This window comes from Bombina bombina, chromosome 7 (genome assembly GCF_027579735.1).
Source record: "Bombina bombina isolate aBomBom1 chromosome 7, aBomBom1.pri, whole genome shotgun sequence".
NCBI lineage: Eukaryota > Metazoa > Chordata > Amphibia > Anura > Bombinatoridae > Bombina > Bombina bombina.
In genome coordinates this window covers 487850099-487867604 of record NC_069505.1, presented here as the reverse complement: position 1 = coordinate 487867604, position 17506 = coordinate 487850099, and the positions used below count along the sequence as shown (strand labels likewise).

The following is a 17506-nucleotide window of genomic DNA, read 5'->3' as shown; positions in this document are numbered from 1 at the left end:
GAGAACGAAGATAATAGGAGTAAATTAGAAAGTTGTTTAAAATTGCATGCTCTATCTGAATCATGAAAGAAAAAATTTGGGTTCAGTGTAACTTAAACTGTGCTTAAAAAGCACTTTGCACGGGATAAACATGCAGTTAAAGCATTTTATAATTGTACTATTAACACATTAGAACATTCTGCACCTTTATGTTCCCTTAATACATAATTATAACCCTAAATCTTTACTTTAAACTGGTTTCTTTTATAATTAGTAAGTCTTTGTGCCATCTGTGCTAGGCAGGTGCGCAGTTTATTGTTATAGTTCAGTCCTGGAGTGAAGGAGTTAAGTGATGTGATTGTGTTAGCTGAAGGAACCAAGCAGCTGATTTGCGTGTGAGGGAGGAGGTGGGAGGGGAATGAGACTCTTCTTACCTGAGGTTAAGTAAGCTGATTCCGCACATCCTTACTGGGTGTGTCTGTGACCAGGTGACACACTCAGGGACAGCACTTGAGATGTCCCCGGGACAACCCCTTCAGATTTCCCCTTCTGAAGCTTGATCTCAGCTGCCTGCAGAACTGTCAACTACATGTAACAAATAACAGCAGAAAACTGGTACCAGAACTCAATATTTGGACCTGAGAATCATTATTTCAGATGATTTAAAGGTAGGAAAGCAAAAAAGCAGGGAACGTTAGAAGGGTTATTTCTTGATTGGTACTACAGACTACGTCATTTGGAATATGCTTTGGAGATTGTATTGTGATATACTGCTAACATAAAAAAGGGGCAATATATATATATATATATATATATATATATAAAGGTTTGCAGCAATGTATATCTTAAGCAATACTTTATAGTTTTAACCTATTTTGCATGGGGGAGAAAAAAAAGCAAAATGTCGATATTGTATATGAGATAAGCTAGTGTACTTTTTTTTATTTACTGATCACTACAAAACTGGATAGGAAACATAGATAAGGCTTTTTTTTACAAGCAGTGCCAGTTTTATGAGATGTGTTTTACGTAGTATGCTGATTCTGCAGACCGTAACAACCAGACAAGATATGAAGTCTGCAGACCAGAACAGGGGAGGTACTTTGAGTTCTGCATAAAAGAGTTGTGTAATTCTATAAACAAACAAACAAAAAAAAAGGTTCATCAAAGAGTTTTGTAGAATAAAATGGGGAGGTGCTGTGAGCAGTCAGAATGGGGTTGTGGTGGGAGAACTATACAAAACAATGATATCCATGGCTTCTAGATATATCACAAATAAGTTAGCCTATATTAACCGTCTAACCAAAAGTTTAAAGAATAGTACAGATACAGAACTTGAACTGTGAGAGTCTGCAGACTATGAGTGGGAGAGACATATGGAGCAATGCTTAAATCTTCAGACTTTTATAAGAGCTATAGGGGTCTTCAAACTGAGGCGGAGAATACTTGTGGTGCCTATAGGCAAGCAGAGGAGTAGGGGGAATTTCAGAATGAGGCTGGGGTGCTCAGACTGAGATACGGGTATATGCTGTGAGTTGTAAAGTTATAATGGATCTAAGGACTTAGGGTGGGGGTAGGGTTAAGGCAGAGGCAAGGTAAATATTCATGCTGCTCTTCAGACTAATGCAAGAGAGAACCTGTAAGGGGGTGAGAAGCCAATGTTGGGGATCTGTATGGGTCTTCATACTGAGAAATTTGGCAGAGGCATTGTAGGATGCCCTAAGACTGAAGCAAGAGGTATTAGAACTGGGGTGGGTGTGTAACCTCTGTAGACAGAGGCAGGATGATTAGTTGTGGGGTGCTCTGATGTATTGATAACTGATGTATTGGAGTGGGATATGATATGGGGTCTGTGTACTGAGGCACGGAGAAAATGTATGGTGTCTTTAGACAGAGACAAGAGGAGTAGCTGTGGGGGTCTACAGGCTGATGCAACAGGATATATTTTAATGTTGAATAGAAACTATCCTTACATTAGGCACAACTAATTCTAATAGTACAACTCTCTCAGTTGCACATTATCAGTCCATAACCCCTTAAAGTAATACACACGTTCTTTCAATATGATGGACATTGTTTAGTTTGTTTATTTTCTCTGACAAATACATTTTAAGTTGCATTTTGCATGGTACCATAGATTGCCCTTAATGACTGTTGTGTAGTACAGAAATATATAAGAAGTAGCTTATTCGAATGTGTGGCAACAGCTTTTGGAATACAGATTGATATGGTTTTATGGACGTTTATGCTTCCATGTTTTTTTCTATTTACCTTGAAAGGTTGATGACAGAGGTCCCCCCTTGGGACGCCTTTGGGGGTGTTGGATACTTTTTTGTTTATATTTTTTTCCTTAGTATGTATGTGGTATCGTTGTATGTGTGAATAATTGGGGCCCCTCTTTATTTTTGTCATATCAATGCTATAGATATATGATATTCTTTGACTATAACAAATATATTCTGGATTATAGTGCTGGTATCTATTTGAGTTTCTAATTCTAATAGTAGTATGGTATTCAAATTATTTCTATCCATACAGGAAAGTCTTATGGGACTGTATGTTTGCTGAAAATATCAAAGTAAAGTGGTACGTGTACCTGATGCAGACTACAGTAGAGAACGGGATTGTAAAAACAAAACATGATAACTATACAACAAATAGACAATAACATAATGGTGCACAGTGTAGAATGTGGTGTGTCCCAGTTGGAGTTGGAATGATGCTGTCTTGAAAAGATGAGATTGATAATCGAAGCATGATAGAGAGTTGCACATATATTTAATATGGAAATTGTTGTCATAATGGAACTAATACAAGGATTTGGAAAAAGGATGGCAAGAGAAAGGGGACAAAACTAAGTTAAAGGGACAGTCAAGACCAGAATTTGTATTGTTTAAAAAGATATATAATCCCTTTATTACCAATTCCCCAGTTTTGCATAACCAACACAGGTATATTAATTTATGTTTTACCTATGTGATTGCCTTGTATCTAAGCCTCTGCAGAATGCCCCCTTATCTCAGTGCTTTTGACAGGCATGCAGTTTAGCCAATCAGTGTAGACTCAGTGTAGACTCCTAATAAACTCCATGGGAGTGAGCACAATGTTATCTATATCACACGCATGAACTAGTACTGTCTAACTGTGAAAAACTTTCAAAATGCTCTGAGCTAAGAGGCGGTTTTCAACGGTTTAGAAATCAGTTTGAGCCTACCAAGGTTTAGCTTTTCAAAAATACCACCAAGGGAACAAAGCAAATTTAATGATAAAAGTCAATTGGAAAGTTGTTTAAAACGTCATGCCATATCGTAATCATGAAAGTTTAATTTTGACTAGACTGTCCCTTTAATGATAGGTGGTAGAAAAAAGGGGTCAACTAATGAGCTCCAAATACAACAATTAATCCATGATTTTATGAGGCAAAATAATGCTTTGGGCATCATAATTTTTGGGCATTGGTCAAATTCTTGCAATGCCCTGTTGTTGATGCATACAAGACTTAAAGGTAAGTCTAGAGTCAAAAGCACCAGGTTTGGCTTGTACAACATTGTGTGGCATCACTGGTAGTTAGGTGTAAAAGAAATTGGGCAGACACTCAAGAATCAGTTCCAATCAAATTTTTACTGTAGGCAGCAGTACACAAAGAGCAACGTTTCGGGGTAAAGTACCCCCTCCTCAGGCTCACTGGTAGTTAGGGATATGGCTAGAGTGGATCACTATCAGAAGAAGGGGCAGCAGTCTCATTTTGGACAATTTGCATTTAAGGTTTATGTGACATCCAGATGGGGTAACAGAGATAATATTTAGTGATGTTTAATAGGAATTTAAGATAGATAATAAGGAAGTATATAATTGAAAAAAGAAGTCTACTAGCACAATTTATGTTTAAAATATATTTATAAAAATAATTCATAATATAATTACATAAAATGAATATAATACATTTTGTAAAAGTACAAAATATATAAATATAATGTTATGTTAAAAAAAAAAGCACATTATGCATTTAGTCAAACTGCAATTTATGTTACAATATGTATACGTCATATACTAATAAAAATAATACATAATAATAATAATAATTTGCAATTTATATAGTGCTTTTTTTCCCTGTGAGACTCAAAGCACTTTACAAATATACCAACATAAGACATAAAAGTTAGGAGTTTCTGAAGGTCAGATAAGCGGACTGAATGCCTGATGGAAGAGGTGGGTCTTTAGCTTTTTTTAAAAAAGTCTGTAAGGACGGTGCCTCTCTAATTGCGCACGGTAAAGAGTTCCAGAAGGTACGGGCAGCGTGGCAGAATGCTCTGGAGCCTGAGTTTGTCCTTATTCTTTGCACTGAGAGGAGGGATGTGTTGGCTGACCTAAGTGAGCGGGTTGGGATGTAGGGTGTCAGGAGCTCTTTCAGGTACTGTGAGCCTTGGTTGTTTAAGGCTTTGAAGGTCAGCAGGCCAATTTTAAAATATGTTCACCTTTTAATTGGAAGCCAATGCAGGGACTAGAGAACTGGTGTTATGTGGCAGGAGCGAGTTTGATTGGTCAGTAGTCTGGCTGCTGCGTTTTGTACCGTCTGAAGGCGATGGAGTTCTTTTTTTGGGAGGCCCAAGTAAAGTGCATTGCATTAATCTAGCCTAGAGGATACAAATGCGTGAATTAATGTTGGCATATCATCCGGTGGAATTAAGTGTTGTATCCTGGCTATGTTTTTCAAATGAAAGTAGGCAGATTTTATTACAGAGGAAATCTGCTGTTTAAAAGATAGTCCAGCGTCAATCAGCACTCCGAAGTTTTGTACCTTTGCTGAACTAACGAGTTCAGAGCCTCCAAGCTCCAGGCCAGTTGGGTGATCGTGGGATATTTTTGATGCCCGGGGTCCCCTCACCAAGAGTAACTTTGTTTTATCCGGGTTCTCATTGAGACAGCTAGCATTCATCCATTTGATGAGGTCTGTTAAGCAATTGTTTATGCGGCATGCTGGGTCTGTAGTATCTGGAGCAAAGGAGAAGTAGAGTTGTGTGTCATCAGCGTAACAATGATACCTTAGGCCATGTCGGTTAATGATGTCCCTCAGTGGTAGTAAGTAAATTTAAAAATAGCATGGGAGACAGGATGGATCCTTGTGGAACTCCGCAGGCCAGTTCTGTTGGTGCTGATGAGCTTGATCCTGATATTACTCTCTGTGATCTACATGCGAGGAAAGATTTAAACCAGTTAAGGAATGTGCCTCCTAGACCACAGATGTGCTGCAAGCGCTCTATTAGAATCCTATGGTCAATGGTGTCAAATGCAGCTGAGAGATCCAGGAGGATTAGAATGGAGTAATCACCTTTGTCTCTTGCCATGAGGAGATCATTTAGCACTCGGACTAGCGCTGTTTCAGTGCTGTGGCGGCATCTGAAGCCTGACTGGAAAGGATCAAATATGTTCAGGCATGATAGATGGGCTTCCAGTTGAGTTGCCACTACTTTTTCAATTATTTTCCCCAGAAATAGGAGGTTGGATACTGGTCTGTAATTAGTCATGCAGTCTGGGTCTAATAAAGGTTTCTTTAGGAGTGGTTTTACCACAGCTTCTTTTAAAGGATCTGGGAAGTCTCCTGTTTTTAGTGAACACTGCACTATTTTTGTGAGAGCTGGGGCGAGTGTTTCAATGCATCCACATATGAGCTGAGTTGGAGCAGGGTCTAAGTCACAGGTAGTAGGGTGCAACTTTTGTATGGTGTTTTTAACTCCTTTTATATCCACATTTGTAAAAGTGAACCATAAACTGGGGCAATCTGGCATTCCATTGTAGTGGTTCTGGTGTGTAACTGGTTGGCCTGCTGTGATAGCGATTCAGATTGAGGAAATTTTGTCTCTGAAGAAGTTCGCAAATGCTTCACATTTATCCTGAGAAATGTTGGTGGAGCTAAGCATGCATGCTGGTTTGCAGAGCCTTTCTACTGTGCGAAACAGTTGCCTGGGTCTATTGTGGGAGAGTGCAATTTTGCGTGAATAATTATAAAATATTAGTGAATAATTATAAAATATAAAGTAGTGTACAGTATACATCATTTTCATAAGTAAAATTTAATGTAAAATACACAAGGTAGAAAAATTAAAATAATAAACTAAAACAATGTAAAATTACAATGTGTTACATAATAATAAAACAATAGAAATAATATAATTTAAAAAATATATCATGCAAAAGTAATATAATGCAAAAATAATTATAGTCTCATTTGAAATAATATAAGAACAACTCGATTAGGCAAAAAATAATCTAATCTAGAAACTGTATAACAATTTAAAAAAATAGTAAATGTAAAATTAATGCAATATGGTGATAATATATGTTTAAATTATGTAAAAATAAATAAATATGTGGAACTAATATAATAAAATACAAAATTAAAAATACAATCCCACATAAAAAAAATAATAGAACCATATAATGTGAAGATATAATGTATAAATTAAGAACATAATATAATGCAATACAATGTTAAAATAAATAGTATAAGTAATATTATGTCAAAATATAATCTCAGAACAAATAATACAAAAAGCATATTTAAAACATATCTAATGCAAAATGATTTATTGGAAAATAATAACTTTGTACGTTTACTATTTTTTGTTATTCATTTTACCTATTGTAATCAAACAAACTATATGGATATATTTTGAGCTACAAATATATTGGTCCAATAAAAGGTGTTGCAAACTACTTGGAATAATATTTGCTAAAATAATAATTTTAATAAAGTGTGATTTTTCCATTTGTTTCAAAATTCTACCCCCTCTTTGCATACAGGTGTACCTAGTTTTATTCCGCCTCCCATTATTGCGCTTTGCAAATATTGCTTTTTATTTACAAATTTAAGGTTTGTGCCATTTTTCCAATATATATATACACATATAAACACATGTAAATATATACACACACATATAAACACATAAATACACATGTATGCACATATATACAGACATTTAAATATATATATACACAAATAAACACATAAATACACTTGTATGCACATACATACAGACCTATAAATATAAATACACATAAAACACATCAATACACATGTATACACATATATACACACACCACCAGTAAAAATATTTCAACTCGCTGAATGCTCAGATGATGTTTAGCATTTTTTTAGCAATTAAGTATTTTTTAAATTAATGTATGTAGATTTTTGTTGAGGCATAATGCTGTTGCATGCTTAATAGACTACACTATAGTGTAAATATAACTTTTATATGCAGTGGGAAACAAAAAAAATTGTGACCTGCTTTATTGCGATTTTTGCTTTATTGCGGTGGTCTGGAATCAAACCCACAATATCTCAGAGGTACGCCTATATTCCTTTTGTTATATTTACATTTTTTTTCCTGGAGTAGTTTATTTACTATTTATAAACTGGTTACTTCCTGTTAAAGACACAGTTAACACCTTGTAATTAAACGGTACATCAGTCAATGTTTGAATGTTTTTAAAACAAATTAACATTGTTTTTACGGCAATTATTTTGCAATAGCCAAAGTCTGCCCACCATTTCTGTTAGCCAATCTAGGCTTTAGTCTGCATACAAGGCTAGCAAATGTTAGCAAATTAGTATAAAATTCATTGTTTTTCAGTTGTTATCTGATAAATTCAATTAGTCACAAATAAGTTGCAGAGTTAATCTTAAAGGACCAGTAAATACAGTAGATTTGCATAATCAACAAATGCATCATAACAAGACAACGCAATAGCACTTAGTGTGAATTTCAAATGAGTAGTAAAATTTTTTCTGACAAATTTCAAACTTATGTTTATTTCCACTCCCCCTGCATCATGTGACAGTCATCAGCCAATCACAAATGCCTATACGTATATTCTGTGAATTCTTTCACATGCTCAGTAGGAGCTGGTGACTCAAAAAGTGTAAAAAAAAACAAATTTATGCTTACCTGATACATTTATTTATTTCTTTACACGGTGAGTCCACGGGATCATCAATTTATGTTAGGAATATCACTCCTGGCCAGCAAGAGGAGGCAAAGAGCACCACAGCAGAGCTGTTAAGTATCACTTCCCTTCCCACAACCCCCAGTCATTTGACTGAAGGAAAAGGAGAGAAATTAATTAACGCAAGGTGCAGAAGTACCTGAAGTTTATACAACAAAAACCTGTCTGAAAATACAGAGTGGGCCGTGGACTCACCGTGTCAAGAAATAAATAAATTTATCAGGTAAGCATACATTTTGTTTTCTTTCTTAAGACACGGTGAGTCCACGGGATCATCAATTACTGTTGGAAATCAATACCCAAGCTAGAGGACACAGATGATAAGGGAGGGACAAGAACGGTAACCTAAACAGGAGGCACCACCGCTTGTAGAACCTTCCTCCCAAAGGAAGCTTCAGCCGAGGCAAAAGTATTGAACTTATAGAATTTGGAAAAAGTATGTAGAGAGGACCAAGTGTTCTACAGAAGCCTCATTCTTGACGGCCCAAGAAGAAGACACCGCCCTGGTGGAATGAGCTGTAATTCTCTCAGATGGCTGCTGTCCAGCAGTCTCATATGCCAAATGAATAATACTTCTCAACCAGAGAGAAAGTTAAGTGGCCGTAGCTTTCTGACCCTTAAGTGTTTTCCAGAAAAACTAACAAATAATAAACAAGACAGAAGACTGACGAAAGTCCTTTGTAGCCTGCAAATAGAACTAAAGAGCATGCACAACGTCTAAGGGCTCGTTTCCATTGAGCCCTAATTCGGTTTGCGTGCACTAGCAAACCGATAAATATGCAGTCGGAAGCAATTTTGTTTATCGACTGTTTGCAATGGCGCGTTATACCTCCGGCTGCCGAAAAAATCTTCGCATCCCATAGAAAGTAATAGAAGCCATTAATCGATAAATTATACCAGGTTTCCAATGAAAGCGCAAACCATTAATACACTGTCGGAGGCTGTCGATACATTGAGAAATATTACACCCAGCTCAACTAGGTGTAAAAGAGGAAAATTGTGCTTTTTGAGACCTATTTTCTATTGAAATTATAAAACTTGCAAATAATGCAAGTGTTTTAATGTAGAAATAAATTGTTATAAGTAATATTTATTGTTGTCTCATGTTTAGGAATAGTTGAACTTATATTCTAATAGAAATATCTGTATATATTTAAATATAATAATATATGCAAGAACATATCTACAGAATTCAAACTAGACCTATGCCTAGGGCAGCAATACATATTACTTATATTTATGAAGTGGTAAATATAATTATATTAAAAAATAGTATTTGATTATTAAAAATATGGATAAGTGTATCTTTATTTTTCTTGAGAGGTGATCACAGGTAAGGAGCATGGAAGTTAAATGTAAATTCTATATCGTAAGGTTGGATTACCTTAGCAACTAATTGATTTTCAAGAAATCCAACGTCAGATGGAAGCGTTAACACAACGTTAACTTACAGATACACGAAAAGAGTGACAGCACACAATGCGCAAAATATTTCAATGGAAACCTGGTACTAAAATGGAGCCGTAAATTACTTTTAGCTGCCGGCCACTTTGGTAGCTTACGGCTCCATTTTTAACGACTCAATGGAAGCGAGCCCTATGTTGTGTAATAAACGTTCCTTATGAGAAAGACAGAGAGAAGGAACAACAATTTCCTGATTAAAGTTCCTGTCCAAAACAACCTTAGGAAGAAAACCAAACTTGGTACGGAGAACTGCCTTATCTGCATGAAATATGAGATAAGGAGAATCACACTGTAAAGCTGAGAGTTCAGAAATCCTCTGAGCAGAAGAAATAGCAGTAAGAAACAAAGACTTCCAAGATAAAAACTTAATATCTATGGAATGCATAGGCTCAAACGGAGCCTGTTGTAGAACTTTAAGAACAAGGTTAAGGCTCCAAGGTGGAGCAACTGATTTAAACACAGGCCTGATTCTGATCAAGGTCTGACAAAAGGATTGAACATCCGACACGTCCGCCAGACGCTTATGTAGCAGAATGGAAAGAGCAGAAATCTGACCCTTGAGGGTACTGACAGATAACCCCTTCTCAAGGCCTTCCTGGAGAAAATCTAAAATCCTTGGGATCCTGACCCTACTCCAAGAATATCCTTTAGACTCACACTAATAAAGAAATATACGCCATATCTTATGGTAAATACTTTTAGTAACAGGCTTACGAGCCTGAACCATGGTCTCAATAACCGATTCGGAAAATCCATGCTTGGCTAAAATCAAGCATTCAATCTTCAAGCAGTCAGCTTCATAAAAACGAGGTTCGGATGAAGTAAGGGCCCCTGAAGCAGAAGGTCCTTTCTGAAAGGTAGTCTCCATGGAGGAAGGGATGACATTTCTACTAGAGCTGCATACCATATCCTGTAAGGCCACGCAGGAGCTATTAGAATCACTGATGCCCTCTCCTGCTTGATCCGAGCGATGACTCGCGGAAGGAAAGCAAACGGAGGAAACTGATATGGCAACCTGAAGTTCCAAGGAACTGCCAGAGCATCTATCAGAAAGGCTTGATGGTCCCTCAACCTCAAACCATACTTTGGGAGCTTGGTGTTCTGACGAGACGCCATCAGATCCAATTCTGGCAACCCCCATTTGGTTTTTAACCTGGGGTACACTTCCGGATGGAGTTCCCACTCCCCGGGATGGAAAGTCTGTCTGCTCAGAAAATCTGCTTCCCAATTGTCCACTCCTGGAATGTGAATGGCAGATAGACAGCAATTGTGAGTCTCCGCCCACTGGATGATCCGTGCCACCTCCTTCATGGCTAAGGAACTCTTAGTTCCCCCATGGTGGTTGATGTAGGCCACTGAGGTTATGTTGTCCGTATGGAATCTGATAAACCAGGCTAGGGCCAGCTGAGGCCAAGCTATCAAGGCATTGAAGATCGCTTTCAACTCCAGAATGTTTATGGCGAGAGCAGATTCCTCCTAAAACTAAAGTCCCTGCGCATTCAACGAGTCCCAGACTGGTCCCCAACCCGACAGGCTGGCATCCATGGTCACAATTACCCAAGAGGGTCTCAGAAAACAGGTCCCCTGGGACAGATGTTCTTGCGACAGCCACCACGGAAGGGAGTCCCTTGTTGACTGATCCAGAACTATTCTTTGAGATAGATCTGTATAATCCCGTTCCACTGAGCGAGCATGCATAACTGCAAAGGCCTCAAATGGAACCAAGCAAACGGAACTATGTCCATGAAAGCCACCATCAACTCGATTACCACCATGCATTGGGCCACTGATGGTCGTGCCGCTGACTGTAGGGACAGGCAAGCAAACAGAATCTTGGCTCTTCTGACCTCCGTCAGAAAAATCCTTATAGCTAGAGAATCTATAATGGTTCCTAAGAAGGTCACTCTTGTAGTCAGAACCAGGTAACTTTTCCACAGATTGATCTTCCAACCGTGGGAATGAAGAAACACCAAGAAGGTCTTTGTATGAGATTCTGCTAGCTGAGAGGATGGTGCCTGAACCAGAATGTCGTCCAGATAAGGTGCCACTGCAATACCCCGAGACCGAATTACTGCCAATAGAGCTCCCAGGACCTTTGACAAAATTCTAGGAATTGTGGCAAGGCCGAATGGAAGCACTACAAATTGAAAATGTTTGTCTAGGTATGCAAACCTCAGATATTTGTGATGATCCCTGTGAATGGGAACGTGTAGGTACGCATCCTTCAAATCTATGGTTGTCATGAATTGACCCTCTTGAATCAGGGGCAGAATGGAGTGGACAGTCTCCATCTTGAAGGACGGCACTCTGAGGAACTTGTTTAGTAACTTTAGATCTAGAATTGGCCTGAATGTTCCTTTTTTTTTGGGAACCACAAACAGGTTTGAGCAAAACCCGAGACCCTATTCCTGACTTCCAAGAGGGAAAGGTCCTGCACACATTTCAAGAACCCCTCTCTTTTTATCTGGTCTACAGATAATCTTGAGAGGTGGAACCTGCCTCTGGGAGGAAAAGTTTTGAACTCTAACTTGTACCCCTGAGAAACAATGTCCACCGCCCACGGGTCTGGGACATCTCGCTCCCAAGCCAGCGCAAACTGGTCTGCTCCACACTAGATCAGTTACCGGATGGGGGCAACCCCTTCATGCTGACTTGGATTCAGCTGCAGGTTTCTTGAATTGCTTCCCCTTGTTCCAAAACTGACCAGGCTTCCAAGAGGGCTTTGATTGTTTCTGTTTGGTAGAGGCAGGGGAAGACTTCCCTCTGAAGTTTCAAAAGGAACGAAAATTAGTCTGACGTTCCCTCATCTTGTTTTTCTTGTATTGAGGCAAAAAGGAACCCTTACCACCCATGATATCGGAGATAATTTCTGCCAATGCTGACCGAACAAGGTCTTTCCCTTGTAAGGAATAGCTAAAAGTTTAGATTTGGAAGAAACATCAGCAGACCAAGACTTAAGCCATAGTGCTCTACGCGCCAAGATAGCGAAGCCAGATATTTTGGCTCCCATCTTAATGACCTGTAAAGAAGCATCAGTGATAAAGGAATTAGCCAACTTTAGAGCTTTTATCCTGTCCTGAATCTCCTCCAAAGGGGTTTCAGCTTGCAAAGACTCGGACAAGGCATCAAACCAATAGGCTGCTGCACTGGTTACTGTCGCAATGCACACCACCGGTTGCCATTGTAACACTTGATGAGTATACATCTTCTTTAAAAAGGCCTCCAGTTTATTATCCATAGGATCTTTGAAAGAGCAACTATCTTCAATAGGGATAGTAGTTCTCTTAGCCAAGGTAGAGATCGCCCCTTCCACCTTGGGGACCATCTGCCACGACTCCTTGATGGAGTCTGCGACCGGGAAGATTTTACTAAAGACAGGAGAGGGGGAAAAAGGGATTTCTGGCCTCTCCCATTCCCTGGAACTAATCTCTGTGGCACTGTCTGGCACTGGGAACACCTCCCCAGGAGAGGGAACATCAAAGTATCTATTTAATTTATTCGACTTTTTAGGGTTGACAACGATAGGCGTATTGGAGTTGTCCAAAGTAGCTAAAACCTCCTTAAGTAAGACACGGAGGTGCTCAAGCTTGAATCTGAAGGAAACCACTTCAGCATCAGAAGCAGGAATTTCACTATCCGAATCTGAGAGTTCCCCCTCAGAGGCTACCGAAGTATCCTCCTCTTCCGACTTATGGGAAAGAGCAGCCTGGATAGCCTTAGGCGAATCAGAAACCTTACTGTCTGACTCAAAATACTTCCTCTTACGCCTCCCTTGCAGCATAGGGATGGCAGCTAGCGCCTCAGATACCGCTGAGGAGACCTGAGCCGCAATTTCAGCTTTCAAAAATACTCCATGAGGAGATAGTGAGGAAGTGCAGTGCACTGTGTGGGATGATGGCACAGTTTGGGACACTTGTGTGGGAGGCTGTGGCTCAGACTCAAACAATTTATCTTTGTACAACAAAGTTCTTTCCACACAAGTACTACAGAAAGGCAAGGGTGGTTTAACCTGAGCATTCAAACAAAGCTTGCATTTAACAGATACAGGCTCTAAGTCCATATTGCACAGAAGAAAATCTTTAAGACTGCAGATTATATAGGAAAAAACAAGCCGGCAATTAAACCATAATGAAGAGGAAAACATTTATTTAATTTACTTGTTTCCATAATTGTTAATAACACCTTTAGACCCCCCTAAATCACAGCGTTATGCTGTGGTGCCTACCTGACCTCCGTTAGGCTGATTTGGAATGGAAAACTGCCTGGTTCTACTCCAGACATACAGGGGCCAACTTAAGCAGGAAGACGCAGTCAGAGGATACTGAGAGGAAATGGGCGCCAAGAGAATCGTGCACCGAGTCGGAGAAGAGGAGCCCGCCCACTGTGACGTCACCATGGTGATTACGAGCCGATCGAGCAAAACGGAAAGGAAACCGTATCACAGCAATATAAATAAACCCTCTTTAACTGAGCCACCAATAGAAACTAACTGTTTAGCAAGTGAAAACACTATGAAACAATTCTCTCTTATACACCTAAGTCCCCACAGTGCCCTATCAGCCTGTTGAAATCATCCCGGTCTCAGGAAGATATATGTCCCAGTATAAGGGTTAACCATGTTGAGTGCCAGGTTCTCTTATAAAGAATAAATGGCACATACCTACACCTTCTGTCCAACAGGGAGACAGGAATGGGACGAAGCTGCTCCTCACAGGGTCCTGTGAAAGAAATGATGAACACAGTAATCCTACTCTGGCATACAGTAAAAGGGCAGCAAATCTGTTAGGAAAGCGCAGTGAGGTCCTCCCCACAAGTTCCTAACTGCTGTCAGGGAAGCCCAGCATATCAGGGAAGATCAGAGCAAACCTGCTCAGGCTTCCAAAATAAAAAACTCTTGATAGAAGAATCTTGTACAGACACCTAAATTTCACCTCCTTCTTGCACCTAAGGCAAAGAGAATGACTGGGGGTTGTGATACTTAACAGCTCTGCTGTGGTGCTCTTTACCTCCTTCTGCTGGCCAGGAGTGATATTCCCAACAGTAATTGATGATTCCGTGGACTCACCGTGTCATAAAAAAGAAATATAAATTTTGTTAATGGAAATAAATTGGGAAGTTGTTTAAAACTGCCTGCTCTATCTGAATCATGAAAGTTTGATTTTGAATTGAGTGTCCCTTTAACTGCTCAGTTTTCAGAGTTAATTCACATGAAAAGGGGACAAAATTGTTTCATTATGCGTAACTAAACATTTCATATAAAAAATCTCAAGGTGTTTACTGCCCCTTTAAGGGTTTTGATAAAACTGCTGTATGCAAACGAATGATGACAAAAAGGTTATTGTGATTTCAGTGTCTGTTATTTAATATGACAGAACAAAAGGACAGCTGGGAATTTGACCATAGAAAATGTGCTATAAAATGATTTAGTAAGTTTCAGTCTACTCCATTCATTGTGTTGTGTGTTGCCTCAGTACCACCTCTGCTGGGATGCTTGGGTGTGAAAGTACTACCACTTAGATAAAAATTCAGCCTAGCATTTGTCATGCAGTTAATTATCATATGAGTGTGGTGTAAGGGGATTAAATAAGATTTGCTTGGTGTAGTAAACTTGTAAATCAGGGTGAGACATGACAACTATCATCAGTACATGCGAATGCAATAAAGATCATAGCGGCTGTGGCCCGCCCGTAACCTGGCACACCCTAATCACAGTTATTAAACTACAAATCATGTAATTACACAGTGTATATATATATACAATAAAAATAGCTTTTAATCAGAGGGCTTAACTCAGTATCCTTTTCTCTGATGCTTAGATCTTTGTTTATTTACTGTAAAATAAGTTCTCCTTTGTCAACCTGGCAGTCCGTCACTCATAATGTGTTCTACGCATTTCTTTTTCTTTATTACATTTGTTCTATTCACCCCCTTCCCCTGAATGTCTCTCAGTTCTTGCCATAGAGGTCTCTCTCTTTATTTGCCCTGACTGACTCTCGTTTATTACCCCAGTGGTCTCATCCCTTACCATGGCTGATTTTCATCTCATACTCTGGTGAACTCTGTCCTTCATTTCCCTGGCTCTCATATTATGACCTGGTGGACTCTCTCCTCTATTACCCTCACTCTCTCCCATTTCTTGCCCTGGTGGTCTCTCTCACTCGGTTGCACTTATTGCCTCTCATCTCATGCCCTGGTGGACTCTATCACTCTGTTGCACTTACTGCCTCTCAACTCATGCCCTGGTAGTCTCTATCACTCTGTTACACTTACTGCCTCTCATGCCCTGGTGGTCTTTCTCACTCTGTTACACTTACTGCCTCTCATCTCATGCCCTGGTGGTCTCTATCACTCTGTTGCACTTACTGCCTCTCATCTCATGCCCTGGTGGTCTTTCTCACTCTGTTACACTTACTGCCTCTCATCTCATGCCCTGGTGGTCTTTCTCACTCTGTTACACTTACTGCCTCTCATCTCATGCCCTGGTGGTCTCTATCACTCTGTTGCACTTACTGCCTCTCATCTCATGCCCTGGTGGTCTTTCTCACTCTGTTACACTTACTGCCTCTCATCTCATGCCCTGGTGGTCTCTATCACTCTGTTGCACTTACTGCCTCTCATCTCATGCCCTGGTGGTCTCTCTCACTCTATTGCACTTACTGCCTCTAATCTCATGCCCTGGTGGACTATATCACTCTGTTGCACTTACTGCCTCTCATCTCTTGCTCTGGTGGTCTCTCTCACTCTATTGCACTTACTGCCTCTCATCTCATGCCCTGGTGGTCTCTCTCACTCTATTGCACTTACTGCCTCTCGTCTCTTGCCCTGGTGGTCTCTATCACTCTATTGCACTTACTGCCTCTCATCTCTTGCCCTGGTGGTCTCTCTCATTCTGTTAAACTTACTGCCTCTCATCTCTTGCCCTGATGGTCTCTCTCACTCTGTTGCACTTACTGCCTCATATCTCTTGCCCTGGTGGTCTCTCTCACTTGGTTGCACTTACTGCCTCTCATCTCATGCCCTGGTGGTCTCTCTCACTCGGTTGCACTTACTGCCTCTCATCTCATGCCCTGGTGGTCTCTATCACTCTGTTGCACTTACTGCCTCTCATCTCATACCCTGGTGGTCTCTATCACTCTGTTGCACTTATTGCCTCTCATCTCTTGCCCTGGTGGTCTCTCTCACTCTATTGCACTTACAGCCTCTCATCTCTTGCCCTGGTGGTCTTTCTCACTCTATTGCACTTACTGCCTCTCATCTCATGCCCTGGTGGTCTCTCTCACTCGGTTGCACTTACTGCCTCTCATCTCATGCCCTGGTGGTCTCTATCACTCTGTTACACTTACTGCCTCTCATCTCATGCCCTGGTGGTCTCTCACTCTATTGCACTTACTGCCTCTCATCTCTTGCCCTGGTGGTCTCTCTCACTCTGTAGCACTTACTGCCTCTCATCTCATGCCCTGGTGGTCTCTCTCACTCCGTTGCACTTACTGCCTCTCATCTCATGCTCTGGTGATCTCTATCACTCTGTTGCACTTACTGCCTCTCATTTCTTGCCCTGGTGGTCTCTATCACTCTGTTGCACTTACTGCCTCTCATCTCTTGCCCTGGTGGTCTCTCTCACTCGGTTGCACTTACTGCCTCTCATCTCTTGCCCTAGTGGTCTCTCTCACTCTGTTACACCTACTGCCTCTTATCTCATGCCCTGGTGGTCTCTCACTCTGTTGCACTTACTGCCTCTCATCTCTTGCCCTGGTGGTCTCTCTCACTCGGTTGCACTTACTGCCTCTCATCTCTTGCCCTGGTGGTCTCTCTCACTAGGTTGCACTTACTGCCTCTTATCTCATGCCCTGGTGGTCTCTCTCACTCTGTGACACCTACTGCCTCTCATCTCATGCCCTGGTGGTCTCTTTCACTATGTTGCACTTACTGCCTCTCATCTCATGCCCTGGTGGTCTCTCTCACTTTGTTGCACTTACTGCCTCTCATCTCTTGCCCTGGTGGTCTCTCTCACTCTGTTACACCTACTGCCTCTCATCTCATGTCCTGGTGGTCTCTC

General features: G+C 40.4%; 1 protein-coding gene across 1 annotated transcript in view; it reads left to right on the top strand.

Annotated features, from left to right (window-relative positions):
• The first annotated feature begins 455 nt into the window (after nt 1–455).
• LOC128666816 (uncharacterized) overlaps nt 456–17506 on the top strand; it is a 120484-nt gene continuing 103433 nt past the window's right edge. Inside the window, exon 1 of the mRNA XM_053721611.1 lies at nt 456–647. The gene's annotated coding sequence lies outside the window, so the exon portion shown is untranslated. The remainder of the gene's footprint in view (nt 648–17506) is intronic.